Genomic DNA, 24,779 nt, shown 5'->3' with positions numbered 1-24,779 from the left:
CGCCATGTTGAACTTTCTTATTTATGGCCCCATCTTCACGAAATTTGGTAGGCGGCTTCCCTGCGCTAACTGAAACCGATGTACGTACTTATTTCGGTGGGAAGATGCCACTGTCAGCTGCCATATTGAACTTTCCAACGTCACTAATTCTCCAACTTCCCGTGTAGATAGAAAGCTGAAATTTGGCATGCTCATTCCTTACAGCTTACTTACAAAAGTTAAGCAGGTTTTATTTCGAAATTCTACACATAACGGTCATAATGGTTGACAACGTTCGCCATGTTGAACTTTCTTTTTTATTGGCCCCATCTTCACGAAATTTGGTAGGTGGCTTCCCTGCACTAACCAAAACCGATGTACGAACAGTACAGGCCAAAAGTTTGGACACACCTCCTCATTCAATGTGTTTTCTTTATTTTCATGACCATTTACATTGGTAGATTATCACTGATGGCATATGATGCCACTGTCGGCCACCATATTGAACTTTTCAACGGTCTTTGTTACTTATGGGCCCATCTTCAAGAAATTTGGTATGCGGGTTCCCAACACTAACTGAATCCTACTTACGTACATATATACGTCCATAGCCTGCAGCTCGGTCACAGTGTGAGGCGGCGTTGGGTCCCCCATCCCAATATATGCCTATATAAGGCTGTCCGTCGCTCCAGTCTCTACATTCCCTTCCTTGCTTCACCACGGGATTCACGTCTCCCTGCTGATAACTACAGCCTTTTTATTTAATCCACGGCTTCTCCGTTGTTTTATTGTTAATTTATTACGATTATAGTTATTGTGTAGATATTTTAGACTTACTTTACATTGTTCAGGTACCCATTTCCTTTATCGTTCCAACCGTACCCCCATTAACATGTCTATCGAGGTGATCACCATCGATCAAAGAACTGTCACTTATCAAGTGGCTTCCATGCCAGGAGATGGCACCTGCCTTTTCCATTCTCTTTGTTACATATTGCACGGCCATATCAGGCTCACTCTTGATATCCGGAGGAACATTGTGTCTTATGTATTGAATGACTGGGACAGGTTCAAGGTGTGGACTGATGACGGTACAGGAGGTAATTATACTACACAGGAGCACTAGAAGAGTGAAATGCTTAAGCCCTTCACCTATGCATCTGCATGTGAGTTGATGGCTGCCGCTGAATTGTTCGGTTGTTGCTTTCAAGTGTACCGAAATGGCCAAATATTTTACACCTTTCGACAACCGCCAATGCCTCTTAAACATCTTAGATTGACAGGTGACGATTTCAGTAGTAGACACTTTGATGTTTATGAATGTTTAAACTCTCAAAAGCTGGATGTGAAGTTATCAATGAAACCGGTTGTGTTCTTACAACGCTTGACAGATGCCGAATGTCACTTCAACACAAGTCCTACAAATACTGTCGTACTTGAAACAAACCATGAAACTCAAAACGATTATGACAGCAGCAATCCAAGCTGTGAGATTTGAAACAAGATTACTATTTACATGGCCAACTGTACGTAGCATGCTCAAGAGTAAGCTCAGCGCACAGCTTAGTCATATTACAACCGAGGGCCGAACTGACAATGTGGTATACAAAGAGTTCCATAACAAATAATTATTGGTATATTTTCCCTCAGTTTAAAAAGGTTTAATTTTCTTCTTAATAAAAATTTTAAGGCAGTACTTCGCCGCTGCGAAGCGGGTATTTTGCTAGTACTATATAAAAGCAACATTGCTTGTAACAAATTTATAAACTATACTAGTATTTCCACAATAGTATCAAAAGTAATACTCTTTGATAATCTGACACTGCATTGGGAACAGAACCTGTGGTTTGATTGTCAGAAAATAAATGGAATTCTACCACAGACAGAAAACATTCTACTTCAACCAGTATGAAAAACAGTTTAGCAGATTTCAAAGTTGAACATCACATAAACCCCTTCATGGCTCAATTACCCACACTCTACCTCAGCTTTGATGCTAGTTGTAAATGAGTAGTTTTAGTGACCACTTCATTTGGCTTTATGTTACAGTTACTTGCCCAGGTTTCATCATACAAAATTGCTGTCTACCCACTAAACAGTACTGAGGTACCAAAGACCTTAACCTTTAAACAGCCCTTTATACCAAATTAATCACAACTACTTTTAACCATTCTAGATAGATAGATAGATAGATAGATAGATAGATAGATAGATAGATAGATAGATAGATAGATAGATAGATAGATAGATAGATAGATAGATAGATAGATAGATAGATAGATACTTTATTAATCCTAAGGAGAAATTCACATAATCCAGCAGCAGTATACTGATACAAAAAAACAATATTAAATTAAATAGTAATAAAAAAAGCATGTAAAAGCAGACAATAACTTTGAGTAATGTTAGCATTTACTCCCACGGGTGGAATTGAAGAGTCGTATAGTGTGGGGGAGGAACGATCTCCTCAGTCTGTCAGTGGAGCAAGACAGTGACAAAAGTCTGTCACTGAAGCTACTCCTCTGTCTGGAGATGACACTGTTAAGTGGATGCAGTGGATTCTGCATGATTGACAGGAGTTTGCTTAATGTCCATCACTCTTCCACAGATGTTAAACTGTCCAACTTTGCTCCTACAATAGAGCCTGCCTTCTTAACAAGTTTGTCCAGGCGTGAGGCACCCTTCATCTTTATGCTGCCTCTCCAGCACACCACTGCGTAGAAGAGGGCACTCGCCACAACTGTCTGGTAGAACATCTGCAGCATCTTATTGCAGATGTTGAAGGATGCCAACCTTCTAAGAAAGTATAGTCGCTCTGACCTTTCTTACACAGAGCATCAGTATTGGCAGTCCAGTCCAATTTGTCATCCAGCTGCACTCCCAGATATTTATAGGTCTGCACCCTCTGCACACAGTCACCTCTGATGATCACAGGGTCCATGAGGGGCCTGGGCCTCCTAAAATCCACCACCAGCTCCTTGGTCTTGCTGGTGTTAAGGTGTAAGTGGTTTGAGTCGCACCATTTAACAAAGTCTTTGATTAGCTTCCTGTACTCCTCCTGCCCACTCCTGATGCAGCCCACAATAGCAGTGTCATCAGCAAACTTTTGCATGTGGCAGGACTCCAAGTCGTATTGGAAGTCTGATGTATATAGGCTGAACAGGACCGAGAAAGTACAGTCCCCTGCGGCGCTCCTGTGTTGCTGACCACAATGTCAGACCTGCAGTTCCCAAGACGCACATATTGAGGTCTGTCTGTAAGATAGTCCATGATCCATGCCACCAGGTGTGAGTCTACTCCCATCTCAGTCAGCTTGTCTCTAAGGAGCAGAGGTTGGATGGTGTTGAAGGCGCTAGAGAAGTCCAAAACATAATTCTTACAGCACCACTGCCTCTGTCCAAGTGGGAGAGGGATTGGTGTAGCATATAGATGATGGCATCCTTCGCTCCTACCTTCTCCTGGTATGCGAACTGCAGAGGGTCGAGCGTGTGGCGGATCTATAGCCTCAGGTGGTGAAGAAGCAGCCGCTCCATGGTCTTCATCAGATGTGACGTCAGAGCAACAGGCCGGAAGTCATTCAGCTCACTAGGACGTGATACCTTTGGGACTGGGGTGATACAAGATGTTTTCCAAAGCCTTGGGACTCTCCCTTGTTCCAGGCTCAGGTTGAAGATGCGCTGTAGAGGACTCCCAGTTCCAACACACAGGCCTTCAGCAGTCGTGGCATACACCATCTGGACCCGCTGCTTTGCTGGCACAAAGTCTTCAGCTCTCTGCTCACCTGGGCTGCTGTAATTGTGGGTGGGGATGTCTCACCTATGCTGGTATCAGCAGAAGGATGGTTGGAGGATGCAGTACTCCGAGGTGTGAGTGGGTTAGGGTGATCAAACCTATTAAAGAAGTTGTTCATTTGGTTTGCTCTCTCCACGTCTGTCTCAATGGTGGCACCCCGCTTGAGCTGCAGCCAGTGATAATCTTCATCCCATCCCACACTTCCTTCATGCTGTTATTCTGCAACTTCTGCTCCAGCTTTCTCCTGTACTGCTCTTTCGCCGCCCTAAGCTGGATTCAGAGTTCCTTCTGCTTGAGCTCATGCTGATCACCGTCTTTAAAAGCCCTTTTCTTCTGGTTCAAAAGGCCTTTGATGTCACTTGTAATCCATGGCTTGTTGTTAGCATAGCAGCGTACTGTTCTTACTGGAACTACAATGTCCATACAGAAGTTGATGTAATCAGTTGTGCATTCAACAGCCTCTTCAATGTTCTCACTATGTGACCCAGATATCCCAGTCTGTAGTTCCAAAGCAGTCTCTCAGAGCCTGCTCTGCCTCAGGGACCACTTCCTGAATGAGTGTGGTTGTAGGTAGCGCCTTCACTCTTGGTTTGTAGTGAGGCTGAAGCAGAACCAGGTTATGATCTGCTTTCCCAAGCGCAGGCAGCGGGGCGGCGCTGTATGCGTCTTTAACGTTTGCATACAGTAGGTCGATAGTCCTATTTCCCCGGGTGTTACAATCCACATACTGGGAGAAGGCAGGTAATGTTTTGTCCAGCGTTACATGGTTAAAATCACCAGAGATTAGCACAAGTGCCTCAGGGTAACTTAGCAACTGTGGAATGGATGATGTCACTCGCTATCTCCGCGTTCGCTTGAGGGGGGATGTAAACAATAACAACAATCACGTGTCCAAACTCTCTGGGCAAGTAATAGGGATGCAGACTTACGGCCAACAGTTCGATGTCCCTGCAGCAAGTGGAGATTTTAACGTTTACATGTCCTGAGTTGCACCACTTTGTATTGACATAGAGAGCGAGTCCTCCTCCTTTCTTCTTCCCGCAGGTACTTGTGTCTCTGTCCGCTCTAACTGTGCTAAACCCGGGTAGCTCCACGTTAGCATCTGGGATGGTAGTTGTTAGCCACGTTTCACTAAAACACAGCAAGCTGCATTCTCTGTAGGTTCTGACATTTTTCACCAGCACAGCCAGTTTTATTTGGTAGTGAGTTCACATTTCCAAGGATCACAGAAGGCACTGACGGTTTATAACGCCATTTTCTCTCAAGTTGTCTGGCTTTTATCTTATCTTTTATCTTTGCGCCGGCTCGGCTGCCCCGATATCTTCTTCTTACATCGTCAGGCAAATAAGGAACCACACCAGCACGAGCATTTCTTCTCAGTGCTTTAAGTTGACAAACTTTGTTACACTATTCATTCATCATCTCACTTTATTCATAATTACACTGAGAAAGAGATGTGCCACATATACAAATTAAAGATAAATAAATAAAAAAAATTTGATAAGGAAGAACAACTCAGAAATTAAGCACATTGTCTGGTCATTATAAATACTGTCATCAACTGGCCTTCTTCAAAGCAAAACCTGAGCCCCGAGTAAAGGGCAAAAAAGGCAAAGAAAATTCTAGAAATTATGTTGAACTACTCTGTTTTATAATCATTTTTTCCTTTCACAAACATTTAATATGCATTTAATATACATTTCAGATTCTTATTTTAGTGGGACGTGCATATGAATATTTTACAATTGATATTTACATTGCAGTGCATAAACTCATTATAAGTGTAATAAAGACTTTAAAAAAGTAACAGCGAAACAAAATAAGCTTCAAAAATATTTTATAGCATCTTTCATATGCTCAATGTGCTTATTATTATCATAATTATTATATATATAATTAAGATATTGTAAGATTTTAGGTGGCACTGTTGTCCCTTTAAACCCAACAGACAAACGCTCTGAACACAGGGTAAAGGTACCAAGAGGATTTTTAATTATTTTCTTTACCTCCAACATTACTCCCCAAGCACCACAGCCACAATAAACAATTAAAAGAACACAATACTCTCAATTCTCTTTCTCCTCCACACCTCCTAGCAAGCTCTGTCCTACACCTCCCGACTCCGGCTCCCTTGCTGGGTTCACAGTAGTCCTTTATATAGTCTTTGACCCGGAAGTGCTTCTCCTATGTGACTTGCCAGCACTTCCAGGTCAAATGGAGAATCCCATTTCTTTAATCAGCCCAGAAGTACTTCAGGGCTTCCATTTTTGTAATCCATTAGTACTTACAGGCTAGGTGAGAATTAATTCTCCCTTCATCTTCCTACAGCGTCCCCTGGTGGCACCCACAGTACCCAGCAGGGCTGTGTTGTCAAACTCCATGTCCGATAGTGCCCTGCAGGAATCCAGGGCACCACTGCAGTCCAGGGAAGCTGCCATCTAGCGTTTTGGGAGAGGCAGTGTCCTTGAAAACCTGCCTTCCCCCATCCTTCCACCTCAAGGGCGTCCCAGCTGGGTTGAGCTGCCGATTGTCTCTTACAACATATATTTTAATTATTACATTGTTATAATTATTATTTAGTCATTATTCAGTTACTACAGATTAATAAGGATTACTGTACAGAAACCTAGCTTCATTTAATATGTTATTATTCAATCATAGCTTTTTCAGTTAATATTTTTAGATTTAGTATTTTTTATTAATATTACTATTATTGCTAGTAATATTTATTAATATTTGTGTGTAATATGTGACAAGAAGACGAGTTGGTGAAAATAGGTTTAAGTTTTTAAAATTATGAGTGCAAGCAGATTAAAAGTATTTATCAGGGTCTCACTGACCTTGCAGCCTTGTGGAATAAAGTCTGATTCATTTGCTACAAAACCACAATCTTAGCTATATACAAAGTAAATTAATATCATATGAAATCTTGTCTCTACCACATAACCCTTATAGAACCTCTTGTCATTCTTCGTTATCGGCCGATTTATTACTGCCTATGTACTGTCACACAAGTGATCATTATTCCACTCTAAAATTTCTCATCATTTAAAACATCACAGAAGAAAATGGAAAACTCGCCATTTTCTTTCAGAGTCATTTGAACTCAGAGAGGAGGCATTGAAGACAATCTGCTTGAGGGGTTGGATGGCATTGGATATGTAGTGGAGGCAAGAGAGAAGAAAAGGAGAGAAGTGTGAACAGATAAACCTCTAAATAATGATGTTTAAAGTAGGTCTCTACACTGCTAATTGGCAAAAAAAAAAAAAAAAATGGCAATTGTCAACACATAACATTCACCTTCAAAGACCAGTTTTGTTAAGAAAATGTATATTTCTTTAACGATTTTTTTTTCTAATACCTTAGTTTGAGTTATATTTGGAGCGTAGTATCATAAGTATATTTAGTTTTTTTAAGGTATTTTATTCAGCTCTGTAGTACTTTATTCTGTTTTTTGTGTAAAAAAGAACTAATATGTCTCACAAAGCTTCCCAAAAGAAAACAATCCTTAACTGATTGTCGTACGGTAGCTCTGAACCACACATTGAAAAAAAAATTAAGGGATAACATTTTTCTCGTATGTATGTGAAAATATCTCGTATGTATGGGAGACTTTCACATATGTACTAGATTTTTTCACATACGTATGAGATAAAGTTAGATTTAAAAAATTACAAAAGTGTGCTTTGGGGCTACCTATTTTTTTTTTTTATCAGCATTTCTACATTGTACTATTACAATTAACAAAATGTATAGATTCTAAATATTCAGAGAATATGCCAGGGGACTATAGTCATATATAATTGTACACATACATCATGATTGACAGCTGGTGGTTCAGTCTGGTCGGGATGTCCCTGAAAGAAAAGAATTTAGGAAGGCAGCCTTTTCAGGGCACTGCATCCCCCGTGACGCTAGGTGGCAGCTCCCCTGGATGGCAATGGTTCCCCGGATTCCCTCAAACCATCCTGGGATGTGGAGTCCATTTCCTCAGCCCTGTTGGGTGCCGTGGATGCTGCCAGGGGGAGCTCACAAAAAACCTGGGGACTACTACTGTTACGACAACCCGGAAGTACTTCGTAGTCACGAGGACAGAAGCCCGCAGTACTTCTGGGCTACTTGAGAACTAATTATGTGTTGTTTGACCCGGAAGAAGAGGAGGAACACTTCCGGGTCGAGGACTATATAAAGGACTGGTCGAAACCAAACAAAGAGCCTGAGTTGGGTGGTTGGGGGACGAAGCTGCTGGGAGCGGAGGATTGTATTGTGATTATTGTTGTATTATTATTATTATTGGTGAATTGTGGAGTTTGATGCTGACAACCAAGACAAGGTATGTTCCGGGGAAGGGATCAAAAAAATCTTTAAAATAACCCACTTTGTCCCATGCTCATACCTCGTAGACAGCGTGCATCCGGAGTTCGTAATAAAGACAAAGAATCATCTTGAAGATGGTTGTGCACTCTCTGAGGGGACTACAAACACAGAAGACTTCCGCATGCGGTTGGCCAGCAAAAGACACGTGACCAGCCCCGAAGCATCACAGGATAGAGAAGGTCAACAGCGGCCCGTAGGCTGGAGTAAAGACACCCCAACGGACGCAGATTTTCCAAAAAGGGAGGGGAAGGTGGACAAACCATCGCACACCATAAAAGAAGGTAAGGAGTTTAGGGGAGTGATTAATTGATCCGCCAAAAAAAATGAGACAGGCGGACTGCTGTCGACCTAAAGCTAGTCTCCGAAACTCCACTTCCCAAAAGGCAGTGCGAGGCCCAACTGCGCAGGCGCAGGAGATGCTTGTCAGCTTGAGGCTGGAGGGCGGGGCTTTTGAATGTCCGAGCTTGCCTCCAGCCGATTAAAAAAATTACTTTTATGTGCGGGAGCTGGAAAAGGTAATCCAGCCTGTAAAAAGCCTTTTCCAGGTCATCACCTTGATGAAGAAGATCATCGAGGAATTGAGAGTAACTACCAAGGCACCTTTAAGGCAGGTGGATGAACATTTATGCTGCTTCAGATGGGAGCTTTCACAGATGACAGATTCGGCGGTACAGGTGGGTGCAACCGATACCATACATAAAGTCCAGACTCAGATGACAAGGGCAGCGCAATTGTGTAGTTTCGGCTGCCAAGTAATCTTAAGTCCCACAGTTGATATGGGGGTGATGACCAAGTGTCCGGTGGAAGAAGAGGGGCCATCAGAGCAGTGGGAAAGTGCTGACTTCTGGGTGGTCCTGAACCTTAAGACATTGGGACCAGTCTCACAAAAATCTAAAGGGGTGCAGACAGTAAAGGGTTTCTCTCTTACTCATAGGGAGACCCAAACTGTGAGCAAGCTCCAGAAAGAAAAGGAGTACCCGCAGGAAAAGCAGGGAACTCCTGACAAAATAGAGTGTGTGTGGAGGGGACGCTCTCCACGTGGGTGGGGAGATAGTCCGCCTTCAGCTGGACAAAAGTCAAAATTTGTTAAAATATATCTATGATGAAGTGTCCAATCAAATATTTATTTTGATGCCCACTTAAATTGTACAGCAGGAAGAGTTTTTGGAATTAGTAGCTGTTTAATAAACTTGTTGTTAAACTTTTTCTGTTATAATGGCCCCATTTACAGAAATTGTTCCAGGGACCTTATGTGATGGGTGACTATTATTTAAGCATATATCCTCATTAGGGTGCATATACCCTCATTATCTATGATAATTATATCTATGCAAATCAAGATTAACAAAACTAGGTGTGAAACAAATCAACGCCCACCCATGAAAAAGAGAGCTATGTCCTTCTCCACTTTAAGCCTGTAGCGGATGCCACTTGTGCTGTTTTTCTGTGGGCTGTTTACTGCCTCTTTGGGTGCATTGCAGGGAAGAAGGATGCTTTAAATACACCTTTAAGGGGGAGGTCAGGGCGGTTGGTGTTGAAAACTTAAAAACAGGAAAAGAAGGGGAGAAAGGGAGACATCTTGTGGTGGAGCAAAGAGAAGTGACAAGGTAGCAACAAGTAAATTATCTACTGGAACAAGTTCTTTTTTTTGAAGACTCAGCGACACAAGGGAGATGCGTCTCTGAAGACAGACTCTTTTTCTTTGATTTCTCTGACGAATATCTTGGACCGGTAGGATTAAACTTTGTTGTTATCGGCACGACGGTCGGCGTTTTCCAGTAGGGTTTCTCTTTGTCCTGAACAATAAGGACAGTAAACCCATTTGGACAGACTGGTTTCTCTTATTTATGAACATTGCGCGTTTAAACCAGAGAGGGGGTTTTTGATTGCTATGTATTTATCTGTTTGTTTGTTTTTCTTTATATATGTAAAATAATATATGTGTTATTCTTTTGCTTCTTCTTTATTTGGTGATATGGCTTGTTGTTAATGCTAAGCTGGAACTGGTGGTGGGGGTCAATAAAAGGACGAGTGTTGGTCACGTTGCCGATAGATTTTAGATATTGAACTGCTTTATGCTAGCAGTTTTCTAATCGTGCTGTAACTCGGGGTTTAGTTGTTCGCCCGGGGTTAGCAGTACAAGCCCATCTGGGAGTACACCAAACACAGCTGTTAATCGGTTAGGAGGGACTGTGACACGCAAATTATCTGAGAGGCATTTAAAAAAATTTGTCCGGAATGATGTTAATTTAGTGCATGCCCAAAACATATGGCCCAGTGAGGCTGGAATTTGATTGCAATGTTCACAGATTTGATCTTGCCCGGGACACATTTTGGACAATTTTAAACGAGTTGAATAATTGTATGCGGGTGGCACGGTGGTGCAGTGGTAGCGCTGCTGCCTCGCAGTAAGGAGACCTGGGATCACTTCCCGGGTCCTCCCTGCGTGGGGTTTGCATGTTCTCCCTGTGTCTGCATGGGTTTCCTCCGGGCGCTCCGGTTTCCTCCCACAGTCCAAAGACATGCAGGTTAGGTGGACTGGCGATTCTAAATTGGCCCTAGTGTGTGTTTGTGTGTACCCTGCGGTGGGTTGGCACTCTGCCCGGGATTAGTTCCTGCCTTGTGCCCTGTGTTGGCTGGGATTGGCTCCTGTGACCCTGTGTTCGGATTTAGCAGGTTGGAAAAAGAATGGATGGATAATTGTATGCTTTGCGCACATGGAGCTTGAATGAATTCTGTGCATTTCTACCTTCCACTTGTTTTCTGAGATGTTGAGTGACGGATCCTTTTCCCACTCTACTCTGGGATCTTTGAATGGGAGGGACTTTAAAATGTTTTTATATATTAAGGAAATGCTGTCTGAGTTCTCAAAGAATGATCAGTATTTCTTCCGGAATAGAGGTAGGTGGGAGGTGAGAGAAATTGGGTTGGTTTTGTTTAACAAAGTTTCTAATTTGAAGGTTGTGAAAGAAATGTGTTGCTGGAAAGTTAAATTTAGAGTGTAATTGTTTGTAGGATGCAGACTTTGTCTATGTACAGATCTCTAAGTGATTTAATCCTGAATGTATTCCAGATATGAAAAACTGCATACATTTGAGAGCGTGGAAAAAGGTGGTTCTCGTGCAGAAATGCCACATATAAAAGCTTCTCTTTCTTAAAATACTTCCTACATTGGTTCCATATTCTGGGTGAGTGAAGCACTATAGGGTTGTTAGTATATTGGCGATGACTTGTACTTATTGGGATACAAGGCAAGGAATATAAAGAAATACTGGAATATTTTATTTCTATTGCGGACCAAGCTTGTTTCTGTTCATTTATTTGAAATATTTTTTAATAACATTAAATGCTTTATGCACTCCACTGGCATTTTCCATTGAGCTTTTTATTGAGTTAAATAACTTTATTGGTTTACCTTGATTGACCACCAAGCTAAGAGTTTGAGTGGTAAGGAGGAAAAACGGGCAACCTTGACGAATTCCTCTGGGAAAATCAAATCGTGGGGAGGTTCCATGAGAAAATGTAATTGAACTGTTACTTCCCTTAATCTGTCATAACTGCATTTACAAAACAAGAATTAAATCAAACTTAGGGTTTCATTATATTCAATCAATTTAGAAATAACAATCTTTAAGGAAATGTGGCTGACATTCATGAACAAGATCATTTATCCTACATTTCAATCTTTTAGCGAATACAGAGGCCAATATCTTATAATCATTGTTCAAAAGCATTACAGGATGCCAATCATCCAAAATTAAAACATCTTTATTAGGCTTAGGAATTAAGGTAATGCCTTGTTTCATTGAATTAGGTAATTGGTCCTTTTCAAAACCTTTTTCATTCTATAAAAATCTGAGGTTAAGCTATCATTGTGAGAGTGCACCATATATATTCAGATGAGCACCAAATACCATCGTGTGAGACCACACATCATTTTCTGAAAGCAAGATACAACCTATTTTCAGTTAATGGCCTGGGAAGAGCTCAGTAGGGAAATTACAAAATTAAACAACAGATGTCAACTCTGACATGTGACCCAAGAGACACAGCCCATTTCTTGTTCCAGTCATAGCCATTTGCAACTGTTTGATTTCGACTTTGAAGTGCTTAGCAACTATCTTGCACCCATCTTAAGCCCATTGTCTGGCAAAATACCTTTTGCTAATCTTAATTTTTAAATATTTTCTGACCCTTGCTTGTTCTTTCAATGTACTGCCCAACAATTTTGTCAAATTTCACATTGTTTGGATTTTACCTTGAAGCATTATTATTGAGTTGACCTCAGCTTCTACTTGTGTTTGTTTAAAATTTTCTGGTCAGTTACAGATTTTTATGTCACTTTCACAATGTCTTCAGTTCTCAGTCTCTAACATTAACATATTCTTTGATAATCCTTAAATACTACTATAATATAATCACTATAAATAACAACTCACAGAACCCTAAGTGGTGAATATGGTTGAAGAGTGGCCATAGTGTGAAAAACTACTTTAACATGCAACATATTATATATACAGTAATTAGTTGGTGTGTCTAGCACAAATTAACAAGATTCAGATTTGTTAAACACAATGAAAGTGTAAGAAGTAACAAATAAAATTATGCTGACCATGGTGTAACCAGCAGGAACACAAGTAATTAAATAAATATAAATCAGAAGTATATATGCAAAAGAATCTAGGAAACCAGCATTCCATTCATTAACACTAGAATCCCTGAAGCCTACGAAAAAACTTGTAATTCCGGGCGACCTTAAGTTCCTTAGCACCTATCTATCAGCGTCTTGTGTTTTGTAAATGTGTCGATCAGAGCAAGCAGCCTGCTATCTCATATCCCCCACCCCCCAAAACACAACTAAACTTGGACAAAAAGTTCTCCCAGCTTAAGTCTTGTTTATCTGGGTGCGAGGTGCATGGAATTATATAGGGTAAATAATATATTGTTAATTGGAACACATGCATTTTATGTGTGTTCTGTGTCTACAATGATCAATGTAAATGTAGGATGACAGGAAATGTGAGAAATGCAAGAAATGTTGGACACATAAGGTACACATATAACAAAACAAGTGTGCTTTTATTTAAAGATATAACCAAAGGTACAACACTGATATGAAATGTTTTAGTGGTATAGCAGTAAGAGCTGCTGACTCATAATCATGAGGTTGCGAGTTCAAGCCTGGCAGCTTCCTAGAATTACTATTTAGAGTAGTGAGCTAATCTTATACAATAAAAACACACATTTGATTTGAGTCTGTAACAGCCATTGTAAATTGATGATAGATAGATAGATAGATAGATAGATAGATAGATAGATAGATAGATAGATAGATAGATAGATAGATAGATAGATAGATAGATAGATAGATAGATAGATAGATAGATAGATAGATAGATAGATAGATAGATAGATACTTTATTAATCCAAAGGGGAAATTCACATAATCCAGCAGCAGTAAACTGATACAAAAAACAATATTAAATTAAAGAGTAATAAAAATGCATGTAAAAGCAGACAATAACTTTGAGTAATGCCAGCATTTATTCCCCCGGGTGGAATTGAAGAGTCACATAGTGTGGGGGAGGAACGATCTCCTCAGTTTGTCAGTGAAGTAAGTTGATGGTACTTGTAAAGGTTAGTGTTTTTTTTTTTTTTTTTTTCCAGTTTCATTCTATCAGTCATGTTCATGCGCCACCTGCTGTTTTCAAATTAAGACGTGCTATAATAGAGGTGACCTCAGATGAAGATGAGAGTTCTACATTGGAGAAAGAGAACAGAAGCCCTCCCCGCAAGATATGTTCACTCACACATAAGAATAATGCAGATGCACAGCGTAAAGGTGAAAGATGGCACCATCTGGATGCAGAAAGAGGTCGGGCGTCGTCCAGCCTGTGGATATTATTGGTCAATCAAAAATTACTGTATATGTCACTTATATAAAATCCACATCAAATGTTGTTTCCCTATTTAACTTGATTTATTTACTTTTCTTCCTACAGTGTAAAGTCACAAGTAGACTGCACAGCTTCCTGTGTTTCATTGACATGGGCATGCTGCTTGTGCTGATCGACACATTTGCAAAATAAAAGACACTACTGGAAAGATGCGAAGGAATTTAAGGTGTCCTGGAATTACAAGTTTTTTCATAGGCTTCAGGGATTCTAGTGTTAAAGGATAATGTATACTTCAGGGAAGTTTCTAAAGTGAGAGGCAAAGGACCTGAGAATACCCTTGCACAGACACAAATACACACACAGAGAGGAGAGAGAGAAAGGTGCACATTGGTGAGAAATAAAAGACACAGGGCAGCGGCACCTTAGATAAGCAGGATTAAACAGACCATCATCACAATACGGGTTCTTTAAAAGAAACTAAGAAAGAAAAAAAAGATCGTTTCTATCCTCTGTTTTTTCATTTCTAACATATGTCTCCTCCCCATCCCCTGCCAATGTGCGAGTGGCAAGCCAAGAGAAAGAAGTTACTAGGCAAATTGTGGACAAACAGGACTGAGTTTGGAAGTTTTTTATCTTTGTTGATGCGGAGATCCAGAGAAGTGGAAATGTTATAGCAATTTAAGCAGGGATAGACAAATCAAATACTAAAAGTTTTTGAATTAACTGGATGATACTGAGTTACAAAAATACATTTGTTAAACATAGTGGTTGAATTTTTCGGCTTAATGAACTCTTATGTAGATTTTATTGAATGCTTTATGTAAATAGTTGCTGTGTACCAAACACCAAAATACTGTATATACATTGTATTTTTTCCTGTTAACAAATTTGTTGGAAATTACATGCCATTTAGTCAAACTAAATATAATAGCGGCTTCTAGAGATGGATAACATTAACAGTGGACATTAAGAAGCACATCCTAAAATTTAAAAGGAACAGGACAATGCCATACACCAAATTTCTTACATTTTTTATAGTATAGTTCAGATTATTTTGGGAGTCACGATTCAACCACTTTATGAACGAACAACATTCGACCATAAGATTAAAGTCTTTTAATACACTTTTGTATCTGAAAAGTCACAATGAAGCTGCATTTCTGCTATATTAAGACGTGCCTAGAATGATATTCAAACCCACACCACTAGCACTAACGTAGTGCATTGTGTTTGGAAGTTGTTAACGTAATCATATTCTCAGTAATTATCACAGCTAACGCTTCATTGAGAGATGTCTTTATGGCAGCCTGCAGAATCACAAGACTTAATATATTAAAAATATTAATATATTAAAACAAAAATGAAAATATTATTGTACTTTCTCTAAACATGATAGCATATTGTTCAGTTGCTGGCATGAAGAGGTATGCTTTTCTCAATATTTTCCATTTATCAAACCTGCTTTCTGCATTACGGTTATACATAAAGCTGAAGTTATTCTAGGCTGTACCTTGACGAATATATTGACAAGGTTTAGAAAATTTACCAGATGTTCACATATCTCTCATTGTATTCAGTATATAATGACTTTGGATTGGTCTTTTTGGTTGTTCTTATTTAAAACCATAGGCCAAGTCTGGAAACAAACCTCAAAATAGTCTTAACAACACAAAGTTAAACCAGTCATATAAATGACCAAAATAAATAAGCAAATAAAATGATCATGTACTTATATGTTGTAAGGAAGAAAACTGATAATAAAATTTGTAAAGTATGATTTCATATATTACAAAAAACATTTATGTTATCTTTTACAGATGATCTCAATATGTAAAATTACACATATAATTTATTGACTTATGCTCATTAATTTACTCTACTACTGGCAAATTTAAAAAAGAAATACATTCTGTATACTCATGTGGTATTTGCTGAGGCACCAAAAAATAATAATAAATCAGAAGTGCTGACCTTTAGTGAGCAATGTCTTTTGTTTCCTTTGCCTTTCCCTTTGTGTTCCTCCTGTAAAACAGTAGGTATATTAGTCACTTAGGTTATCCCATTCATATTACCACCATTTGTTAATAATACTACACTATGAAGAGAATGTTTAAGCTTTATTTTAATCCTCTGTTAGGAAGTTAATTACATACAGTAATTGTGAAACATCTCTAAACAGCATTAAAGAACAAAAAAAAAACCAAAAAACTTTCAAATCAATAGCCACAGTCTAGAAATAATGTCATTACATAATTCTACTGGAACATGGTTCATCACTAAATATGAATTTTTTGTGGAAAATGTGTTCAGCATACTAGATTGAATGTATATCATGACCTTATAGATATCTTTCTAGTAATCAGTCACCATCAAGAAGTAAAATTTGCCATTTATAATTGTGGTTTAAAATACTTATTGTTTCCATGGTTATATTTCAAACCAAATGGTCCTACACTTTCAGTGAGATACTATATAGGAGAATCACCTTGGATAGAAAATGGAATTCACCTTTAACATGATCAAATGGTGTATGAACCGCTCAGTTTGACTACATGTAGTTGACAAACAATGCCTTTTAACCCCTTATAACATTCATTGGAGGTATCACTGCAACAGAAAAGGCATGGCTATACTCTTCTTTCACTATGACATCAGGAGAAAGCTCTCATAATATAAATTCATGTTCATTTATCCCTGGATGCACCCAACTGTCCTTTCAATTTTGTTCTATCCACTTCTCAACATTTATGTGTCACTTTGGTTAAATTATCTGGTAAATGAATATGTACAGACATGGTCCACATAAAACCATCTCTTACTGTGGTTGCAATAATTAATATTTCCTTGGTTACATGCTTCTGGTACGATCACATTTAACCACTTTGTCAAAACTAGGGTTACAGAATTTAACAATTATGTAAATTTTATGAAATCATTGTTGTACTATAAATCTATAACTTTAAGAAACCCATCTTTCTAAACCATACAATGTACTCTTGACAGTTGATCTCATTAACTTCTGAATTAAAGTGAAGAAGGCTGGAGCTTACCTCAGAGTTCCTAAAATTAATACAGAAAAGGAAATCTTATGAGGAGCTGTCTGTTAGATAGCTCTAATATTTATAACTAATGGTCATTTTTTTTAAATTTCACTTACCCCTACAGACCAAATGCTGCTTCAATTATATATCATATCCTTTCAATAGTGTGGTTTGTTCTAAGCATAATAATGAAACATATTAACCTGATTTAATTACTCAATACCAATAAAAAGCCAACATATTTTCTCCCCACCAAGAGAAAAATCAGTTTGTTTACCCCGCCCTTTCCGGGTAATTTAGCACTGCTTTGCAATCAGACAATCAGATGCAGTCACATCACATTTTTTCAGTACATTTACACAATAGCAAGACATTTTGTTATAAATATGAATGATTCAGAGATGCAGACGAGGTCTTTATTATATAATGATATATGCCACTCACTAGGCACTTTATTAGGTACACCTTGCTAATACCAGGTTGGGCCCCCTTTTGCAATCATGAATGTTTTAATTCTTCATGGCATAGATTCAGCATGGTGTTGGAAACATTTCTCAGAGATTTTGGTCTATATTGACATGAACGCATCATGCAATTGCTGCAGATTTGTCGGCTGCACATCCATGCTGTGAATCTGCCATTCCACAATATCCAAAGGTGCTCTGTTGGCTTGAGATCAGGCAACCGTGGAGACCATTGGAGTACAGGGAAATCATTGTCATGTCCAAGAAACCAGTTTGAGATGATTTGAGCTTTGTGACATAGTATGTTACCCTGGTGGAAGTAGCCATCACAAGATGTGTACAATGCAGTCATAAAGGGGTGGACAGGGTTAGCAACAATGCTCATATAGGCTGTGGCATTTAAACAAAGCTGATTTGGAACTAAGGGGCCCAAATGGTCCAAGAAAATATCCCCCAAACAATTACACCACCATCAGCAGCCTGAGTCTTTGAAACAAGGCAGGATGGATCCATGTTTTCATGTTGTTGACACCAAATTTGGACCCTACCATCCAAATGTCGCAGAAGAAATCTAGACTCACCAGACCAGGCAATGATTTTCCAGTTTTCTATTGTCCAATGTTGGCGAGCCCATGCAAATTGTAGCCTCTGTTGCCTGTTCTTAGCTGACAGGAGTGGCACCTGGTGTTGTTCCGTGCTGCTGTAGCCAATCTGCTTCAGTGTTTGATGTGTTGTGCATTCAGAGATTCTCTTCTGCATACCTCGGTTGTAACAAATGGTTATTTGGGTTACTGTTGTCTTTCTATGAGCTCAAACCAGTCTAGCCATTCTCTTCTGACCTCTGGCATCAACAAGGCATTTTTTCCCACAGAACTGCCACTCACCGGAAATTCACACTTTTTGAACCATTCTCTATAAACCTTAGAGATGGTTGTGCATGAAAATCACAGTAGAAATACTCAGACCAGCCCATCTAGCACTAACAACAATGCTATGTTCAAAGTCATTTAAATCACCTTTCTTCCCCATTCTAATGCTCAGTATGAACTTCAGCAGGTCATCTTCACAATGTCTATATGCCTAAATGCATTGGGTGTGATTAACCAAGTAGATATTTGCGTTAACAAGCAGTTGAACAGGTGTGCCTAATAAAGTGGCTGGTGAGTGAGTGAGAGTGTATATATTTAAACATACACACGCACACACATATATATATATATTTTGTGACAGATGGCCAGGGCTCTTTCCTGGCCCAGGATGCATACATAAAGAAAAGATCAGGGGAGCAAGTGTGTCCCCTGGTGGCCACTATATAAATACACACATATACACACTCTATATATGCAGTATATACTAGCCATCCCCCGCCCCCCTACCCGCAGCCTGAGGAGTCTCTCTCAGAATCACGCTAATAAATCGGTACCGCAAGCAAACTATGATACTTAGCGCAATGGGAGAGTCGCAAAATCAATGGAATGTTCAAGCAAATTATAAAAAAAAAAACAGATCTACTGTAAATCAGTTCAGTAGTTTTCTAATGAAAAGCGGACAGACATATAAGCGGGCCTAAAAAACTATAAGAAATTACACGATTGGATCACAAAATTTTTAAAACCGTTTCTTACCGAGCACCTATGGGCCAACGGTAACCTAAATTCCAAATTTCAAGTCCCAAGCCCTCATGGTTTGGGAGATTTCATGATGAGTGAGTCAGTGGTAGTTGGCTTCTATATATATATATATATATATATATATATATATATATATATATATATATATATATATATATATATATATATATATATATAAGCCAACTACCACTGACTCACTCATCATGAATATATATATAAAATGAATCACGTATCAAAGTAGTTTTTTATTCCTGAGCTTTCATTTTCTCCCTTTGTGGATCTCCAGCTACAAATATGCAGCTATATATATATATATATATATATATATATATATATATATATATATATATATATATATATATATATATATATATATATATATATGGCCCGGCCGGGCTGGAGCCCGCCGGGACGCCAGGAGGGCGTGAGGAGGGCTTGTGCCTCCTCCAGACCGCGAGGGGGCGTCCGTCCTGGTTTTGTTGGGGGCCACGGGTTGAGGGCATGGAAGCCCTTGCCTGTAGGGGCCCGTGGTCACCGCCAGGCGGCGCCCCGATGCCGGTTTATCCCGTCGCGGTTGCGGTTGGGGCTGGAGCCCGCCGGGGCGCTTGGAGGACCGGAGGAGGGCGAGTGCCTCCTCCAGACAGAGTGGGGCGTCCGTCCTGGTTAGGCAAGGGCCTCAGGTACAGGGCTTTGAAGCCCAGCCCTGTAGGGACCCGTGGCCACCGCCAGGCGGCGCCCCGGTGCCTGATTATCCCGGGAACCCGACACTCCCGCCACACCAGGAAGTGCCGGGGGGAAGACTTTGTGTGGCACCCGGAGAGCTGCCAGGAAGACAGCCGATACTTCCGCCACGCTTGGGCGTGGCTAGAGCGGAAACACCTGGGGCTCATCCGGGGCCTTATTTAAGGGGCCGCCTCCCTCCAGTCATTGGTGGAAGTCGGGTGGAAGTGGACTGAGCAGGAGAGCGGGCAGGAGGCGGCCAGGACAAAGGGACAGAGACTGTGGGCCCTGGACTTTGGGGATTCGTGCAAGAGGCACTGGGGTTCGTGAGTGCACGTGATTATGGACATTGTTGTAAATAGTGTAAATAAACGGTGTGTGGGTGCAAAAATGATGTCCGTCTGTCTGTGCCGGGGCCAGCGTTCACAGTGGCGTAGTCGGCAGGATGATCCGTCTGGTACAAGACGGGGACCTGCTTTGTTAATAACAAATATGTCTGTGAACGGCCCGGCGCAGCAGCGGACCCCACACTCGGGCCGCGGGTGCGGCCCGTGCACGGCCAGCGAGCGTTCGCCCAGAAACCGCCTCCGGACAGCGGAATGGCTTTCCCCGAGTGCGGAGGAGAACTCGACATCGCCGGAGCGCAGCGGGCTCCAGTCGCGCTGTCGGGGCGGACAGCCAGGCGGCGTTGCCGCTGAAGGCCACGCCGAGGCATGACGGGATTCGGGAGGTGAGTGCCCTGCCCTGCAATCATCGGCCCTTCGGGGTCGGACTTACCTTTGTTTCGACAGGGAGGGGCGAACGGATCCGCGTCCGTGGCGAGGCACGCCGGCCACGGGCTGTCGGCAGCGCGGCGACGGAGGCAGCGAAGAGGGCTGCGGATTGAGCCGCTGCGGCTCAGGAATCGCCGCAGTCACAACGCTGGCGAAGAGCACGCCTCCGCGACTCGGAGCAGGGGAGGCAAGATGGCGCGGGCGGATGTCCCGCCCGCTGACAGGCACGGGATTGGCGGTGTGTCTTGCGTGCCCGCCGATGATTGGATAGAGGCGGGCCCAAGGAATGCCAGTCTCGTGCCAAACCGAGACCCGATTGGGCCAGAGGGAGTGGCCCAGAGGAGGCAGGCGCGCGTGGGGCTGATGGACAGGGAAGCCCACCGGCGTCTGTCTCTCTCTCTCACCAGCGGCTCGGCGTCGCCGGAGGAGTCCCTTCGCCCGCCAAGCCGTCTTTGAGGAGTTGCTGCGTGTTCTAGTCGCTCAGTGCGAGCAGCTGATGGAGAAGGCGGTCGCGTCGGGAGTGACACCGCGTGAGACGGAGGAACGGGCGTGGCGCTGGAACCGGAGGCAGGCAGAACACGGCGGGAGTGGTGAGTGTTGCCGTTCCCGTAAAGCAAGTGGGGGGGTTCGCCGAACATGGCCGTGACTGTTTACAGGACGAGCGGCTCCGAGTAGGCAACCTCCCAACAGCGGATGCGGCGGTGCAGACAGCTAGCGAGGCGAGGAGCTCGAACACGCAAGGGCGGGTAGGATCGGGGCTGCTGAGTGCCCTGGGTCCTAGCGCCCTGCGCTTCAAGCCTGCAGCTGTCTCCTGTCGCTCTGCCTGGACGCAGACGGGGCTGGATTTGAGCTTTTGCTGTGCTCAGACCCAGACCGTCAGCGCGTCAAGAAAGAAGGAGGAACGAAGGGTGAATGCCGGTTCCTCCGATAGGAGAGGACGCGGCGCTGGGTGCGCGCGTCCGGAGAAGGGCCGTCCTCTGGATGGGCTGAGGAGATCCCCGGGCGGCTGGACGAGCTGCCTGCGAGAGCGGTGCCGAGGCCGACGAGCGGACGGGCATGGAACCTGCGGCGGAGGACTTCAGCAGGCAAGTTGGGGCTGTCGGAGGGGCAGGAGCACGGTCGATACGGAGACCGGCGGGCGCCGGGATGAGTGTCCTCGCTGTGCTTCTGGCCCTCTTTTCTTTATTTTACAGGCCCGAAGCCCGGCGGCGCTGAGGCCGGCGCCGACGGGACCTGCCCGCCTGGAACGGGCCGCTCCGCGGGAGTGCTCCACGCCGGGAGGCCTACTGTGACCCCGCTGGGGGGAACGGCGGCGGCGAGAGCGGCGCAGACCACAGGGGGACGTTTGCGCGGCGAGGGTGCCGAAGGCAGATGTCCCAGGGTGCCGTGTTGGACCCTGGGGACATAGTAGGACCCTCGCTGGGGACGTGCTGCCCTTTCGGGTTGTGCCGTTCGGACCCACGTGTCCTCGCTAGCGGTGGGCACTGTGGCCCGGCCGGGCTGGAGCCGGCCGGGGCGCCAGGAGGACGTGAGGAGGGCTTGTGCCTCCTCCAGACCGCGAGGGGGCGTCCGTCCTGGTTTTGTTGGGGGCCACGGGTTGAGGGCATGGAAGCCCTTGCCTGTAGGGGCCCGTGGTCACCGCCAGGCGGCGCCCCGATGCCGGTTTATCCCGTGCGGTTGCCGGTTGGGGCTGGAGCCCGGCCGGGGCGCTTGGAGGACCGGAGGAGGGCGAGTGCCTCCTCCAGACAGAGTGGGGGCGTCCGTCCTGGTTAGGCAGGGGCCTCAGGTACAGGGCTTTGAAGCCCAGCCCTGTAGGGACCCGTGGCCACCGCCAGGCGGCGCCCGGTGCCTGATTATCCCGGGAACCCGACACTCCCGCCACACCAGGAAGTGCCGGGGGGAAGACTTTGTGTGGCACCCGGAGAGCTGCCAGGAAGACAGCCGATACTTCCGCCACGCTTGGGCGTGGCTAGAGACGGAAACACCTGGGGCTCATCCGGGGCCTTATTTAAGGGGCCGCCTCCCTCCAGTCATTGGTGGAAGTCGGGTGGAAGTGGACTGAGCAGGAGAGCGGACAGGAGGCGGCCAGGACAAAGGCACAGAGACTGTGGGCCCTGGACTTTGGGGGATTCGGTGCAAGAGGCACTGGGGTTCGTGAGTGCACGTGATTATGGACATTGTTGTAAATAGTGTAAATAAACGTGTGTGGGTGCAAAAATGATGTCCGTCTGTCTGTGCCGGGGCCAGCGTTCACAATATATATATATATATATATATATATATATATATATATATATATATGAGGGGATACCAAAAATAACAAGAATTGAAAAAAAAATTGTTTTAATAATTTTTACTTACTGTAACTTTAGTCTCCTTCAAAGTACTCTCCATGTGAATGCATGCACTTGTCCCAACTGTTTTCCGACTGGTGGAAAAATTTTTGGAATTGCTGAAGAGGAACATTGTCCAATGCCTGCAGCGATTTTTATTTGACTTCCTCCATGGTACAATAATGCTTTGCTTTGAGTTCTTTTTTCATATGCGGGAACAGGAAAAAGTCACACAGAGCAAGATCAGGCAAGTAGGGAAGGTGGCAAGAATTCCAAGACACACAAGTCAATTCAGAAATCTCTTCAATAGTCCAACGACGATCTCAGTAAATTACATTGTGAACTTTTTCAAGATTTTCGTCATTCCTAATTGTGGAAAGGTTGGGCAGATCTTGGTTGGTCTTCAAGTGAAATTTCCCCTCATTTGAAACAGGAAAACCACTCATAGACCTGTATTTTACTTAAAGCTTCCTATTTAAAAGCAGTTTCAAGCATCACTAGGATTTCAGCAGCTGTTTTATCTAAGAACTTCAGATTCCGGTTATTTTTGGGTACCCCCTCATATATATATTGTAACAAAAGGCGCTATATAGGCACCTGACCCGACACAGCTGGACACGGAGGCACATATAAAATAAAAAGACTTTTATTTTTCTTCAGCTGGAGGGCACGTCTTCCCCATGTCCTCCAGTCACAACACAGTCCCAAAACACCAACACACCACACACTTTCTTCTCCTGCACCACTTCTCCTCCCAGGCAACCTCGTCCTCCTCCACCTGACTCTGGCCGCTGAGTGGTGGCTGCTGGCCCCTTTTATTGGGCACCTACAAGTGCTCCAGGTGCTTGAATGCTGACATCTTGCTGCAGTTCCGGGTGTGGCGAAACTAGTTCCCAGAAGGGTCCAGCAGCTCCTGCTGCAGCACCTCCTGGCAACACCTGCAGAACCCAACAGGGTTTCACAAAATTCCAACCCCCATGAAGCCCTGGGGGAGTCCGAGTCACTGCTGCAACCCAGGGAGGCTGCCATCTAGCATCCGGGGGAGAAGTTTTGTTTCCCATGCTTGCTCCCCTGGCACATATGCTGCAGGGGCATCCCGGCCGGGCATGGGCCCCAGCCATCCATCACTATATATAAGAAAAACGGTTAAAGATTTTCATGCTGAAAAATGGATGGTTAGACACATTTTTCGGCTCTATATCGTTCATCAAGTGTTGCCTTGATATACTGTACCTTACATGTTTACTGTATATAATTTGCCACATTTTCATGTTGTAGTTCATTTTATAATTTAAATAAACATAAATGCAAATTTTACATGTGGAAAAACTAAGATCAATACTACATTTATCTCTCTCACACATAGCTAAAATTAGAATCAGGTGCAAATGATCAGCACATAAGTAGAGAGGATCTTGTCTTGTCTTAAACCTTAGACATTTAGTTTGGTTTGATCTTTTTTTGTCCAGTAAAAATAAATAAATAAATAAAAGAGGGAAATAATTTTTTGCCTTCAGCTTATCTAAAATATACTTCTAGCTGATCTATAAGAACGAATGAGTTCCTGTTGCAAACATGTACCAGTACTGAAAAAACATTCAGATTGCATCCACAGCGAGCTGGCATGACAACTATTTGTTACACAATATTTTAAACTGATAAAATATACATTTTGAAACACTTTCTCACATTCTTATTTTTTATATTATTACACGACTGTACATTTAATATGGTATGAGACATTTATATACTAGTTTAAAATCTTATTAGAT

At 42.7% G+C, this 24,779-nt stretch overlaps 1 protein-coding gene across 5 annotated transcripts in view; it reads right to left on the bottom strand.

Moving 5' to 3' along the window:
* Nucleotides 1–24,779, bottom strand: part of chrm2a (cholinergic receptor, muscarinic 2a) — a 656,161-nt gene that overhangs the window by 165,440 nt on the left and 465,942 nt on the right. For all 5 annotated transcript variants that reach the window (XM_039769949.1, XM_039769951.1, XM_039769952.1 and 2 more), the window contains one exon: nucleotides 16,017–16,067. The gene's annotated coding sequence lies outside the window, so the exon portion shown is untranslated. The remainder of the gene's footprint in view (nucleotides 1–16,016; nucleotides 16,068–24,779) is intronic.

Source organism: Polypterus senegalus, chromosome 11 (assembly GCF_016835505.1).
Source record: "Polypterus senegalus isolate Bchr_013 chromosome 11, ASM1683550v1, whole genome shotgun sequence".
NCBI lineage: Eukaryota > Metazoa > Chordata > Cladistia > Polypteriformes > Polypteridae > Polypterus > Polypterus senegalus.
Note: the sequence above shows the minus strand (reverse complement) of the source record. Positions and strands in the feature narration are given on the sequence as shown.